General features: G+C 41.3%; 1 protein-coding gene across 8 annotated transcripts in view; it reads right to left on the reverse strand.

The window, feature by feature from the left end:
* GULP1 (GULP PTB domain containing engulfment adaptor 1) overlaps positions 1–15,695 on the reverse strand; it is a 198,181-nt gene that overhangs the window by 166,485 nt on the left and 16,001 nt on the right. The gene's annotated exons all lie outside the window — the stretch shown is intronic.

Genomic DNA, 15,695 nt, shown 5'->3' on the forward strand with positions numbered 1-15,695 from the left:
TACATAAACACTAATCTTGTTTTATAATTATACTGTATAAAAGATTCAAAACTTTATTTTCAAAATCTTAAGTATGGACTTTTTAAAGGTAACTATTAATCAGATAACAAAAAACAACACATAGGAATGATGATCAACTAGTGACATAAAAAGCACATAGTTGCCAATACTGAAAGTTAATTAAGTGCTTTTCTTTTCTGCACTAAAAATAACACTCTTTGGGGCTCAAAGTCTGTCTTTGGGGATATACATGCTAGGATATTTCTAAATCTCTTCAAAATTAATCGCCAGCACACTGAAATCCAAACGATGGTGACTGTAAGCTATTTTTGTCCTTTAATTAGAAAGTGGATATATCAATCTGTTATGGAAAAAAGTCCATGCCACAGTCACATCTATAATAATTTGTTTAAAAAAGAAGCTTCTCTTTGAATGTACACTTAATGTACCCAACAATTTACAAACATGCCAAAAACTTCCTGATGGCAAAGCTGTTCAACTGTAAAACAAAACAAACAAACAAACATGCTTCCACAGAGGGTGGTGGAATCTCTTTCTTGGAAGGTTTTTAAACAGAGGCTGATAAAACTGACAGTCTTGTCCATCCATAATTTTCTTCTTCATTAAATGATCTCAGATAATTAGGAGTCAATGTGAGGTGACATCATCATGCTGCTTTGTTACCAGTCGGATCTGTCTATACACAGAAATCAATGACAACAAATCAGTGAGGGCAACGTTACTTGGATAAATTGCATAAATCTATTGTCCTTCTTTCTGAGCTGTAATAATTATTTTATCAGATATTATTTTATTGCAACCACTACTAACTACAGTTAAGTTTTTTAAAATCACTAAGACCACACAGAGACATAGTACAGTAGACATTAAATAAAGCACCAGAAAAATGTAGCATAAACACAAAAAGATTATCTATCTACTCAAAATCACCCCCTCTGTCTGTGTTTCATAAATTAAATGAGGGTATGTCCACTGAGCTTTCTCTCACACATTTGGGTATAATATATAGACTGCCCCCATAATCCAAGTTTGCACATTAAAAACCAATACAGCTAATTGCCTTAACCAGTTTGTGTTCATTAAATATTCAAAGATTATTTTTGTACAAATAAAACATTCAGGAAGTATTGTGCAGTCACTATCTGAGAAAATGTGTTTATGTTAATTTGCAGGAAAACAAACTGTGAAGATGGCAACTTTGCAAGGATTAAAAAAGCTAATCTTCAGTACACATCACCAGCAACAGTTCCACCTGCTGCTATGAAGCACCTACGAGAAGTTTACTTTGTGGACGATGCAAAAACCATTCCCTCTGCTTTAGAAACATAAAGAACGAGAAAGACTACCTTAACACATCAAGATACCCAATCTGGGGCAAGGGGTCAACAAATGCAGAATTTTTATTTCAGCATTTTTGTAAAACATTGTGCAGAGCGCAATGTTTTGGGCTAAGGTTAAAGTTTTGTGTAAATGATATTACTGTACACACCAGTGACACAACTGTCTTCTTCCCTACCTGAGCAATAACTATGGCAGTGCTACTTCTGAGAGCAAGAGAACAGAAGAAATGCCCAGCAGGGAGACTGAAGCCCAGATACAGCCCTCAGCTCCTTTCTTTCCATTAACCATCACACATACATGATCCCAAAACACATGAACTATGTGGTAACATGTACCTGATGCAGGACTACCTGGAAGCATGGCATCACTGCGAGTCCCACTTGTCAGCATTCATGGGCTGAACATTCAAAAGATGGAGGAGCCTGGGTTGGGGACAGTATGTTTGCAAAAATGAGCCTGGAAATCAAATAGGAAAGTGGGCAGTGACATTTCATAACTAAAGCTTTCTGGCATGCACTTTCCCAGGACTCCCCATTCTCCCAGCACTAGGCAATCTGCATTTTTTGGCTTGTGAATATGTCCAATTCTTGTTAGGCTTGTGGAAGAACAGGTTCCCTTTGTTTTTGCTCTTTTCCAGACATTTTTCTACTTCTGGAAATCTCAGCAGTGTAAGCTTGCTGCAGTGGATGGTGCTCATTGTGTATTATATATGGTTTTGTACTCAAAGAACAAAGTTCAGTCTGGTGGGAAATAATTCTGCTTCTCACTCTGTGCCATAAAAAGCGGCTGCCCGACTCCCCGGGCCGGCCACTTTGCTGAAGGGAGCCAGCGCGGCTCCCTGGCCCCAACTTCCGGGTTGGGGCCTGCCCTCCACCCCGATTGGTGGCTCGGGCTGGAGGGGCCCGCCCCTTCCTTCCGAGCCACTCTAGTAAGGGCGGAGGAAGTTTCCATGGTGGGGCTCCAGTCCTCCAGGGCGGCCCATTGGCTGGGGCCGCTTTGGAGGAGGAGCCTCATTATGGGGTGATGGGCGGGGCCTTGGTCTATATATTGGCCATGAGGCCGGGCCCCGCAGCCATTTGCCGCTTGGCTCTCCCACCCACCCTCCGCTTGGGTTCTTGGGGTTTCTTGTCACAACTTGGGGCGGCAGCATAGGCCAGGATCTGGTTGGTTTGGTTACCAGGGCTATGGAGCACTGGTTTGGGAGTCAATTGAGACCCGGGGGCAAGCTGTGCAAGGGTTGTGGCCATTGCGGGGGCCACAACATGGGTATGCCACCCGGTGACTAGGGGCTTTGTGATCTAGAGAACGCCTGGTGTGATGGCGGCCAGTTTGCGTTACTTAGCCCCTAGGTCATCTCAATGCCTGGCGGTCACCAGGCATGCTGCTTATCGATTAACCGAGGGGTTAGTCGATGCTTCAGATCCTGACCTTATGCTTTGTGCCAACCCTTCTGTTTTGGTTTGCTGTTGCTAATAAAGTTGTGGCCTTTCTTCCAATATGGTGTTATGTGGTTTTTAGCGCCGGCCTCCCAGGCAATTCGTTTTATCTAATGTCATCCTGAGCCATCATGGTGTAGTGGTTTGACCACTAGACTATGCCTCTGGGAGACCAAGTTTTGAATTCCTACTCAGCCACCCAAGTCATACTTTCTCAGCCTCAGAGGTATGCTAAGGCAACTCCCCACCCCCCCCAACAAATCTTGCTAAGAAATCTCTGTGACAGTTTTATCCTAGGGTCACCATAAGTTGGAAACTGTTTGAAGGCACAGAACAACAACGTCACACTATAGTAGATTCCAGGTACATTTTTTTAAAAGACAAGAATCTACTGACTATTCCAATATACAAACTTGAAGATTTATATAAACTTCTTTTCCTTATGCCTCGCTGTTCTTTTACTACTGACAAGTTACCCAATATGTTTGCCAGATGTTCCTTGCTGTTAAGAAATCCTTACTTCAGAAGTATTCTTCCTTACTCATAAAATCACAGCCCTCACAGAATATAATATATCTATGGTATCCAGTTAACTCCTAGCTCTACAGTACTCTAAAAATGGGTGCTGTGGCTCCCAAATGACCTGTTTGGGAGGCTTGGTCAGCCATTCCTTAGGTGTTTCCAGATGAGATGATGATGACGATGACGATGATGATGATGATGATGATGATGCAATTGCCTTGCCTCATTCACAGAATTTTATATTAGTTCCAGATGACATTTGGTGTATCTACATTTCAGAGTCAAAGCAGTTTGACACCACTTTAACTGCCATGACTTGTATCCTAGAGAATCCTGGGATTTGTAATTGGATGATGTATTCAGCCTGGTTTGTCAGAGAGCTCTGGTACATCGGCAAACTACAAATCCCAGGATTCTGTAGGATACAGTCACAGCAGTTAAAGTGGTGTCAAACTTTTTTAATTCTGCAGTGTGGATAGGTCCTCTGTCTCCCATTTGTAACTCTTTGGTCGGTTCCAACCAGTTCTTAGATCTTTCTTCTTACGTCAGAAAATCTGTTAAGGAAGGAAAAATAAAATGACACACTACCTTTGGATTGGAAACGATAAGAGCCATCTGTCTGTAAGCACTAATACCCACTACAAAGAATGTGCTATTCAGAATTCAAGTGGGCAGACACTCATATGAACAAGATCAAGTGGGGATAAAGAAATTCTATACATTATCAGATTGTGATCACTTCCAGAAGAATTCAGCACAATGCAGTATTATACAGAGAAAGGGAAGGAGAGAGGGAATGCCCTACAGAGATACGTAAGAGTCATATGAAGGAGGAACGAAGGGGAGGGAATGTAGCAGCACATTTATACTAACTGGGGTTTTGGGTTTATCTATTTTTTTACATTAGCTTTTCATGGATACAGGCATTTGAAGACCCAACTGAAGGAGCTATCTTATTGAAGAAGCATTATTTGTGCTGATTTTAACTGTGTTTTAACTTATGTTTTAATATTAATAATGTTTTAATATTTTTTAACTTTTGTGAAGTAATGGTTATTTTGTTTTTGTTTTTGTTTTGTTTTTAAATACTGCAACTCGACTTGAATCCCATTGTGGGAGAAAGGCAGGATATAAATCTTTGAAACAAACAAACAAACAAACAGGCATTATAGTTCTGTTTGTGCTTCATACAGTCCTTAGCAAAAGTGATTTAGCTGACTCAATACAGTGATTAGACATGCAAATAAGCAATTTATGCTTGCATATAGAATCTAGTAAAAACAGTCTCTAATTAACCTAGATACCTGTGATCTAGCTCACGCAGCATTATTTCTCCTACAGCGAAATAGAAGTTGGCCTCAAAAACCTCTGTCTCTATTAAAATCTATGTCTCCATTATATCAAGAATGAGAGTATTGCAGCTGAATTGACCCAAGTAAATGAGATGATCTAATAAAAGTGATGAAACATGTTCAGTGATAAAACATGTTACATAGAACAGAAGATCTGGAAATCCATCACTTTGATGCGGGAGACAAACTGAGACTTTGTGGGACAGCTCCCATGCAATAAAAAAATGATTTTTTTTTTTAAAAAGTCAGAAAAAGGACTCAACAGAACACAGTTATATGTAAATAATGTGTGCACATAACAAATAAATTCTAGAGATTAAACAAAAGAGCATGTGGGTAAAAATAAATGGAGAAAGAAGTAAAACATAACATTTCATGCATCAGATGAAGAGGATTGTGGCTCATGAAAACATATGCCAGACCAAATGTGTTTTGTTTAAGGGAACTCTTTCTTGTTTCAGCTGATATCTTCCAGAAAGCATATCTAGAAAATATGGAAACTACAGCTAAATCCTGATGGGCCTTTTTAACAATTTTCTCTTTTAAAAGAAGAAAGGGAAAGGGAGGTGGGGATTAACAAATCCAGCTTCTCAATCAGTGGATTGATCAGACTTTCTCCTGAGTAGGTGTTTCTGGATTGCTTCTGAAAGCACCAAAGCTCTGTACATCTTCTATAGATATCAAAACCCTGTTCTTGGTATAAAAGAACTTCATAATGGTTCTTGCTATACATCTAGCTTTGATGGAATAGTAACTTTATATCTAGACCCTTCAAAGAGGACATTCAGCCATCAGGTTTTTGTTTTGTTTTTAAGTATGACTCTGTGAGTAATCTCACTCACATATTCTGGGCTTGTTATTCACTCTATGGAACTGCATCTATGCACATCTCTGGGAGTTAGGTTGCTCACATATGCCAGCATTCAAATAAAGATAGAGTCAGTGATGCAAATGTATTTGAAACACGTTCAAGGCATGGAGAGTTATATCCTGGTTTATCCTAGGTCCATTTGCACTGATTATTCACACTACCAACAACATGATCTTGTATAGTTCTTTCATAGCTGCTCTTCCCATTCATAGTATTCTGATTTTTTGAATGCAGTCTCTGTTCTGATCAATGTTTGATCCAAGATATTGGAATTTTTTGACTATTTCAACTGCCCTGTTATCTAGTATCATTTTATGTAAATAATCCATGGCCATTATTTTTGTTTTCTTAATGTTCAACATTAAGCCTACTTTAGCACTTTCTTCTTTGACTTTCTTCAGTAATTGTTCCAAGTCTTTTGTTTTGTTTTCTGCTAGTAGTATGATGTCATCTGTGTATCTTAAGTTGTTGATGTTCCTTCCTCTGATCTTCGTTCTTTCTTCCTCTGAGTCTAAGCCTGCTCTGTGTATAATATTTTCTGCATACAAGCTGAACAAATAGAGTGATAGAATGCAGCCTTTCCTGTCCCTTTTTTGGGAACCATTCTATTTCTCCATATTCTGTTCTAATGGCAGCCTCTTGTCCTGAGTACAGATTAAACATCAGGACAATCAAATGTGGTGGTATTCCCATTCCTTTAAGAGCATTCAATAGCTTTTCATGTTCTATTCAGTCAAAGCATACTTTGTGGTTCCAGATAAATATTTAAAGTTATAATAAAAGAAATTTGATGATGCTCAAAGATTCATATGACAAATTTGAACTTGTATATGCATGCACAAGCTGTTCTCTTTTATTTTAAGCAAACATTTCAAATTTATCATTTTATTGCTTTTAGCAGTTGTTTTCATTTTAAACCTGATTTTTTTTAAAAAATAAAAAGCAGTCTACAGTATTAAAAATATTCTTATTGCACCATCTATCTTGCCTTTAGAGTATGCTTGTTAAAATCCCCAAAATTACCCCGACACAGTGTCATTCAAACATTATAGTACTATGCCCTCCTTCTATACCTAGTGAATCTTTTACTGCAACTTATCTTAGTGGATATCCTTGCTGTCTCCTGTATCATTCACGCTCAGCTGTCCTTACACATCTGATAAATCTTCACTTCTGTCCTCCCCATGTGAAAACAACTCTCTTAAAGCCCAACTGTGTTAATTGTATCATTAAATCTGCACATCAAGTCTTTTCTCTACCCTCATACAATCTTATAGGAATACACTTTATCAAGAACTAGAGGTAGATTAGTCAATTACAAAGAAAAACCTCCTCCCCTACAGATCAATGTAATCAGGACTGAAGTTTATCCTTAACTATGGACACTTTGCCACTTTTAAGAAAAAAAGCTTATAGCAAAGATGTCCCAGAATCAATAATAGAGAGCTTATCAGAAAATCACTGAAACAAGAAAAGGAAAGTACCATTGTGGAAAACAGGAAACTTGGAGCTGCACGAAAGAACATGATTATCACTTCAGTACTGAAGGAAAATTGCCATGGGACTTCATGAATAACAAAAAAGAAAGAAAAGTATTAACAGTCATCCCATGTTTCTTAAGATCAAAGATCCAAGGCTGCAAATTAAATCAGGAACATAGTAATGGGAAAAACAAAGGCTTGGGTAATTGCTTAAAAACCATTATGTACCCATGATATATTGTCAAGTGTTACAATAGTGGGTAGTGGCCCTAAATATTATTCTTTTCTATATATCTATAAATCAAATAGATAAGATTATCTCCTTTAGTTACATTCAATCTGCATAAACCAGTATTATCCCAACAAGGCACACTTTAGCTTCCTAGGATTTTGCACTCTCTAGAAAAATGGAAAGATATATACATTTCAGAACCCTTTCTCCCCTATTATTTCTCTTAGGAAACCTGAGGCAGATATAATACTTATGAAAGGGGAGAAGAAAAAACAGAATAATGTAGGAATAGAAATTAAGCTGAGAACAGCATTCAGTAAATATCTTCTAGGCGGGTTACAGACCGCCATGAAAGTACGCAACGAGCGCGTACTAGGGTTAGGAAGGGGCGGTGCTTCCGCACCCCCCTAACCCTAGCATGCGCTCCATGCGCACAAAATGGTGGCGGCCGTTCCACACAGCCGCCACCATGATGGCGTGACGAACGCGCCGCCTCCAAACCAGGCGGCGCGGACGTGACGCCATCGCTCCACGTGAGGGCGCTTAATGCGCCCTTTGCACAGAGCAGGAAGGAGCTCCATTTCGGAGCTCCTTCCTGGTTTGTGTCGCTGGGCGCAGCCTTCAGACGGCTGCACCCAGCAATGCAAGGGAGAAAGGGGTGTCCTTGGGGCTTGAAGCCCCAAGGACACCCCTTTCCAGGCTGCGGGGAAGTGGCCTTTTGCCGCTTCCCCGCAGCCTTCAAAGCGGCGGATCGGGGCCTCGGAGGCTGCCGGTCTGGCAGCTGAGGCCCCGATACACCGGGGAAAGGGGCGCCTACAGGCCGCCCCAAAGGGGCGGTCTGTAACGCACCCTAGTTTAACAAAACAATACTGTTGCTCAGGATTGTCTACATGAGAGGACAAAAGTTATGTTCTGCAATCTTCCTCCTGCTCCAACCCCCAATAATTTTGTAGAAAAAAAAATTCTTTCTAACACAACACAGACTAAATTATAATTAGATCTCTTTGGAGAAAAGGCACATAAATATAGACCCTTCTAAGCATTAAGTTGAAGACAGACCTCTGTGACCCTACTGTTTTCATAATTCAGAACTTGAGTACAGATCCTCTGAACTATCTTCAAAGAGATGCTCCGTACAGTATATGTAACTTTTCCAAGTGAATGCCAGTATGACAGGAAAAGTGGCAGAGGAGTAAACAAATGAGTTACACCTCCTTCTTGCTAAGCAGTGAGAGGTTCAGGGAATGCTTGTTGTTTTCAAAAACACTCTGGATAAAAATGTGAATATTAGCCACTGCATTCAGTGCTAATACCTTATATCCTAAGTGGCCCAGGTTTACGTATAATAATCTATTAAGGCACTGAAGCGTATCCTCCAAATGCCACTCTACTGCCAAAAAGAATATTTTAACATATTGTACAGAGAAATCGTGAACCATCATAACAAGAAAATGCTTTTAAAAGAATTCAAGCATTAGTTTGCAAATTGGCAAAGACAGCAGCTCTGGGGAAATGGTTTGGTGAAAATTGTTGCTACTGGAAATCCCCAGCAAATAAATATTGTCAAACTTCACCCTGGGTTTATGCCCAAGCTCCAGGACTGACTTTTTGTTTTGTTTTATTTCACATCAATCTCAGTGCCTCCCCCCAAATAAGCAACAGTCACCATCCCTATCACAGAAATAAAACTGTCAGGGTGGAACACTTCATGCATTAGGGGTTCCATTATAGAACAAGTTATTGTGGTTGCCATGCAATTCTTGTCTCTTTGATTTAAAAAGGGAAAGGTCATAGGTCTGTTAGTAATAGGTATATTTCAGACATTGCTATTTAACAACTGTTGAGATGGGTTCATGGGAGCAGAGGAAAGCATATTCAGAATTTCATGTGCAGCAGGATTTCTGTTTTCTGAACCATGCAGCAAAAACTGCACAACAAATGATAACCATAATAATGCATCTGCCACAAATCCATATTGAAGTGGTATTTTAGGTCCCACCTCATTTGTTCCCTAGAAAATACAACAATGCTGCTTTAAAGAAAATATGAACATGAACATATATTACAAGTCTACAGTGGTTGCTTATTACGGATCAAATGATGGTAGTGGCATCACTAGAGTGGGTGTCAGACCAGCGTGGCAACTCATGTTGTCACCCCCATGGACCTTCTCCCACTGAGAAGAGAGAGGGTAGCTTCAGCTCTACAGCCACAAGGCCCACAAGAAGCTGAGACAGGACACAGCATATGAGGACATGGAGAGGAGGGAAGGGAAAGGAAGGTGAAACTAGTTTGCTGACATGCACAGATTGCTTGGTTTAAAAAAGAGAGAGAGAGAGAGGTTTGGTTGCAATGGTGAGAGAGAAAGAGAGAGAGAAGATGAGCACTGCTGTGTCTTTGAGACACACATACACACAATTTCCAATATGACAAGGTTCTTTCTTCTGTGCCCATTTTCATCATTCTGCTCACTCAGGGCGGGGGGGGGGGTCAACCCCCTGAGATTAGGGCACTAAAGCAGTATTCTGGGCATGTGAGCCAAAGCAGGTTCCCCAATTGCTCTACAGCAGTGGGAGCTGGGAGCCTTGGTGGGCAAGTTGAAAAAAAGGAAGTGGGAGCAACGAGGAGACACAGAATAATGCTTTTCCTCCCCGCCCATCCACTGCCTTGCTACTTATTGAGGCTGAAATCTCTGTGGCCCCAGCATGGTTGTCATCCAGCAAGCTTCCCCATTGGCGGCAAGGCTTACTGAGAAGGGGGGCTGTTACAAACTGCCCAGGCAGAGGCAAGAAGGAAGGTAGTAGGGAAAGAATGCAGGGAGAGCAGCAGTGTCAGGGGCTCACTCCCAAAACTCTTCCTAATAACGGAAAGTGGAAAACGGGTGGGAGAGACAGTGAGGGGAGAACCAAAGAAGAGGCAGGAAGCAGAATTTAGGGGAAACAAAAAGAACACGTAAGAGAACTTAAGGAGTTAGAGAATCGCTATTGTGTGTTGGGAGCTACAGTTTGAAGAAGGCACTTATGTTCAGAGAGTACAGAATGACAAACAGGCCAATATCAGGGCAAGAGGGATCAGTTATGACACTGTGCAGCTCTGACACAGACCCACGGGACTAGTAAATCAAAAGGAAGGGGTGGAGAGAATAAAACTAGAAGAGCTAACACTTAAAATATATGGTTTATGGCAATCTAAAAAGGAAACAAATCTACAGGCAGAATTGAAGAGAAACAATTTTCTCAAATCAGTATTGCTTCTCTGAAATATTCACTCTAATTTAAGGAAATTAGAGGTGGAGGGAGAATCTAAAATCCATTAAAGACGGAAAATGTGTGTGTGAGAGAGAGAGGGAAAGAAAGAAATTGAGAGAAAGAGTGGTGCACATTTCTGGGGGGATCTGTAATTCAATTGGGGACTTATTTCAAGGTAGAGCTCTCCACTTCCCCTGTGTATGTTGTATCTAGCTAGCTAGCTAGCTTACAAAAAGAACCTATTGGAGTCACACAGTCTGGAGAAGCAACGTGAATTTCCAACCAATTGCTTCAGTCCTCCTTTGGTCTTCCTTGACTTTACTGGGAATTCCATTACGCCACTCCTTTGTCTTCTCTTACTAGATCAGGAGTGCAGATTCCTTCATCTGATCTAACTGAATGAGGTCTGTTTTTGCTGGCTGTAACAAGCAACATACAGCTGAGAGGCAGGAGGAGGGGAAAACTGGGACTCTTTAAAAACAGCTGAGAATCTAGGATTGCAGAAGGCTAACTGTGGCAGACCCCACTGATCCATAACTATTGGAAGTTATGCACCAGGGCCCCTAGTACAGCCTCCAAAGGGGTCATCACAAGTTTTCCAGGTCAGAAACATCCCGCTCCTTCCACCGGTCTACTTCGGCCCTAAGTCTAACAAAAGAGAAACTTTCCCCCTAGTTTACATGTTCTGACTAAACTGGGTGCAAAAAAAACCTTTTCCCAGCTCTAATTTAAACATATCTGCAAGCATAGTTATTAAGAACATGAGAGTTATCATCTGACCAAAGAAACAAAGCATTTTTCAAGCTCTCCTTTGAGTGAAAAAGTCTATAGAGAGAGATGTAGGCGGGTACCCGCCCCTTTCCCCGGTGTATCGGGGCCTGAGCTGCCAGAACGGCAGCCGCTGAGGCCCCGATCCGCCACTTTTCAGGCTGCGGGGAAGCGGCAAAACACCGCTTCCCCGCAGCCTGAAAAGGGGTGTCCTTGGGGCTTCAAGCCCCAAGGACACCCTGCAGCGGCAGGGAGGAGGAGAAAGGGGCCGCTTGGCCCCTTTCTCCCTTGCTTCGCTGGGCACAGCCGTCTGAAGGCTGTGCCCAGCGACGCAAAGCAGCGCCGCAAACCAGGAAGGAGCTCCGAAATGGAGCTCCTTCCTGGTCTGCGGAAAGGGCGCACTAAGCGCCCTGGCGCGGACCGACGATGTCACGTCCACACCGCCCCGTATAGAGGCGGCGCGGTCGTGACGTCGTCAAGGCGGCCCCCATGTGGAAGCACCGCACCTTCCTAACCCTAGTACGGACTGACTCCGTACTTTCATGGCGATGTGTAACCCGCCCTAATTTTCAAGGTGATGCTCTCTTTCAGATATTCTGGCTCCTTCATTTTGAGCACTAGAGAAGAAGCTCCTGGGGACCCTATCCTTAACATGGGTTATGCAGAAGAAAATTCCAACATAAAAATGACCATTCAAGCCCCTCAGAGTCTCCAAGAATATTACTGCTCATTTTAAGACTATTTCACCAAAGTTGGTCACTTCTGCTTTTTAAAAATGCGAGTTCAGGCCTGAAACGCACCTGTGGCCCATTCACGCTACAGAGTTATAGTGCTACTGGTTCCACTTTAACTGCCACCCTATGGAATTCTGGGATTGGCAGGTTAAGTCGAGGCATAAAGACTACTCTGCAAGACTGCTCCTCTGGTGCCTCTGATCAAACTACAAGCCCCAGAATTCCATAGGATGGAACCATGGCAGTTAAAGTAAAACCATAATTCTGTAGTGTGAATGGGCCCCAAGGCTTCCCAAAATTGCTTTTAAATTGAAAATTGCATTCCCCTACCATCATCACCCTGGAATTCTCATGATTGGCTATTTGAAAAATGACTGGTAGTGGCTGGCTTTGGTCTGGGGCAAGGCAACAATGATACTAGTGATGGGAGTTCATGCCTTACACATTATTCTTATAGTTTGCCCTTTCTTTACATGGGGGATCCGTTCCGGACTCCCCTGTGTAAAACAAATACTACCTATGCCCCATTTAAGTGAATGGGGCCCATGGATGCAGTGGTGCGGTGGTGCACACACGCCACAAGCACACACCCCATTTGCCCCTATGGGATGTGCCGCCCCTTCTCCCCGCGCTTATGATGCAGGCGCACTGTACATTATTCTTCAGATGTACACAAGCTTAACTTTAGATTGTCAATGGTTATCAAAGGGGGCTGACATTTAGTGGTATGGATTTTTAAAAAAAAAAAAAACTTTCAGAAATGTCTCTATACTATTAAGAATTCCAAAAATCAAACTGACTTCAACAAATACTCTCTTTAAACATACAAACACTTGAATGCAGAAACTAGATTGCGTTTCCATTAGGGTGTTAACATGGTTGTGACTTAGGAAATTTCAAATAATTAATAAAAATTAAATTAATCTAGTGGGTATACATTTTGAAGAGAGCCAGCATGGTGTAGTGATTTGAGTGTTGGTTTAAATCCCAGCTCGGCCACAAAAACCCACTGGGTGACCTTGGGCAAGTCACATACTCTCAGCCTCAGAGGATGGCAATGGCAAAGCCCATCTAAAGAAACTAGCCAAGACAACCCTGTGCTAGGTTCACCTTAGGATCGCCATAAGTCTGAAACAATTTTAAAGCATACAAAGCAAGGTACGTTTTGAAACTGGAACCAGTAAACACTATCTGGATGGATCTACTACGAGGTTTTACCACCAACATGAGCCAACATGCAGGTCAGGTGCCCAGTAAATATATGAGAATCACATTTAGGTTCTTTATTCTTCCAAATAGTTTTAGTATATTATATTATACTCAATTTATCACCCAAGAAGGCTAGGAGAAATCACATTAGCCACCAATCATGTCAATGTGGTATGTAAAATAAATTTGGTATGAAATGTAATAATTATGCATGGTTATTATATAATGTATAACATGTAATAATTATGAATGAAGTGTACTAATTATACATGGTTATTGTTTGGTGGTAAAGAGAATTAGGAGAAATAGGTATAGTTTTCTAGCATACCTGACACTGAATCAGTCCAATAACCTAGAAATATCAAAAAGTTTGTTTACTTCTAAGGAGTTCTGAACAAGTAAGTAGATTCATTCAGATAGTATTTAATGGTTCCAGTATCAGTCTAGATGTCAATTACTTATAAACGCCTTCCCTGTGAGTGAAAAAGAAAGAATACTACAATTGTAATTGAAGAAAACAAACTGAAGAAGACCAAACAGCTCAAAACATCCAGTTCAAGATTCCAGGTATGGACGTGTAGTTATCATCTTGTCTGCACTGCTTATATTATTCATGTATTATTGAGGTTATCATCTTGCCTGAGTTGCTAATATTATTCATGTATTATGGTCTTCTGATCTTTCTGTGCGCACATTCAGTGATTGTGGAATCAATTGTCCTATGTTTGCAGGTCATTTTTAAGTGTTTACAAACAGTTTTGATTATTGTACAGTCACAATTTGTGGTATACTTAACAAACAAGGTATTTATAGTACATTCCTCAAACCATAATGAGGTTATAGTGTTGTTTTTTGTTAGAGGGTGGGTTCTGGGGTTTTCCCTGTATGTTGTACCAAGCCTGGCTAGAGCCAGCTAATCTCAGCTCAGGGAATGCTGTGATATGAAGGGGGCTGTGGGGGAGAATGGATACACAAACCACAATGAATCCAAATTCAGGGTTTTTGAGGGGGTAAGGGACAAGGTGAGTGACAGCAGCCCAACAGTTTGGAATTGCAGGGCCAGCCTGGAGAGGGGATCCATCACAGTAGACATGTTCATGGCTTCTACAGTTTGCTCAAGCCAAGCTGGTACAACACAAAGCTGGGGGATAGTGCCTCCTGAGGAGGTTTGAATGCTGCATCGACACCAAATCAAATGCCGCAGGCTCTGGATGAATATCAAAGAGATCTACATTTTTAAGACCCCAAACAACAGGTTAGGAGAGCTTTCAACAGACTCTGGAGAGAGAATAGAAGAAAACCTCTTGCAGAAAATGTAAAGTGGTGGCTCTATTGGAACAGAAGGTCAACAAACTACAGGTATGTGTTGAGACTTCAGCACATCAAAGGACATGAAAACTTCCTGGACAGAACAGAGGGGGCATTGATTTGACAGTACCAACAGGAATAAACCACTGATGAAATCCAAGGGGGTTGGAACACTGAGGAATCATTCAAGGGGACAGTCAACATCAGGAGCAGACCATATACAAGGGATTTGGAACCCATCCAACTAAGTAATCACTTACTACATCTTCCTGAGAATAATGGTGATGAAGGGCTACAAACAGAAAGAGACTCTGCATGCCAGGGAAGGAGTCAACACAACCACAAAATGAAGCAAGAAGAAAGAAAGGTGCTGGTGTTGAGAGATTCATTGCTCAGGGGTATCCAGTAACTGTGTGCTAGCAAGACAACATGAATTGGGAAGTGTGCAGTCTTCCTGATACATGTATCCAGGATGCCACTGACAGGTTGCCAAAGCTCCTGTAGATCAGCCCCCTTTCTTGTAATTCATGAGGGCACCATCCACACTGCAAAGAAAATCTTTATGCACATCTCTTTGGACTACGAAGCCTTGGGCAGAAAAGTGAAGAGTTGCCGGAAATTTTTGTTTGTTTGTTTGTCTTTTTAGCAACACTGGCATTGAGAGGATGGTAAAAGAGGGCAAGACAAACAAACTTTCAGTGTCAGGTTGCAGCAGCATGTCTGCAGTAATCAGTTCAAATGAGCTGAGAAAGAATGGGATTCTGCTCTAGACAATCCTACCATAGACAAGGTAAATAGCACCTGCCTCTAGAATCCATTACTGAACAGCTAAAGAGAGAAGTAATAGGTACCTGCAACATGTTAAAAGAGAAAAGCATGTAGCAAGCTCAGAGTTCATTACATTCACTATGCCACAATCATGATCAACAAGTTCAGAAACAAAATAAGGAATGATACTGTAGCATTTAAAATCAAGGAGGAAAAAAGCAAAGGTCTTCTGGGGAAAGTAAAAAGCTGAACATTTATCTGACGGGGCCCTAAGGAATCAAACATTTATCTGAAATTAACTGTTGCTTTAGGGTGTTAACTAAATTGCACTTAAATTACCAATTGCAATAGGTGATGCTCCTTGCCATTATCACACCAAGCTCTTTGAAAATTCCATTTATCAT

The sequence above is a fragment of the Sceloporus occidentalis genome, unplaced genomic scaffold, assembly GCF_023333645.1.
Source record: "Sceloporus occidentalis isolate IW3139 unplaced genomic scaffold, rSceOcc1.0.p SCAF_191, whole genome shotgun sequence".
Taxonomy (NCBI): domain Eukaryota; kingdom Metazoa; phylum Chordata; class Lepidosauria; order Squamata; family Phrynosomatidae; genus Sceloporus; species Sceloporus occidentalis.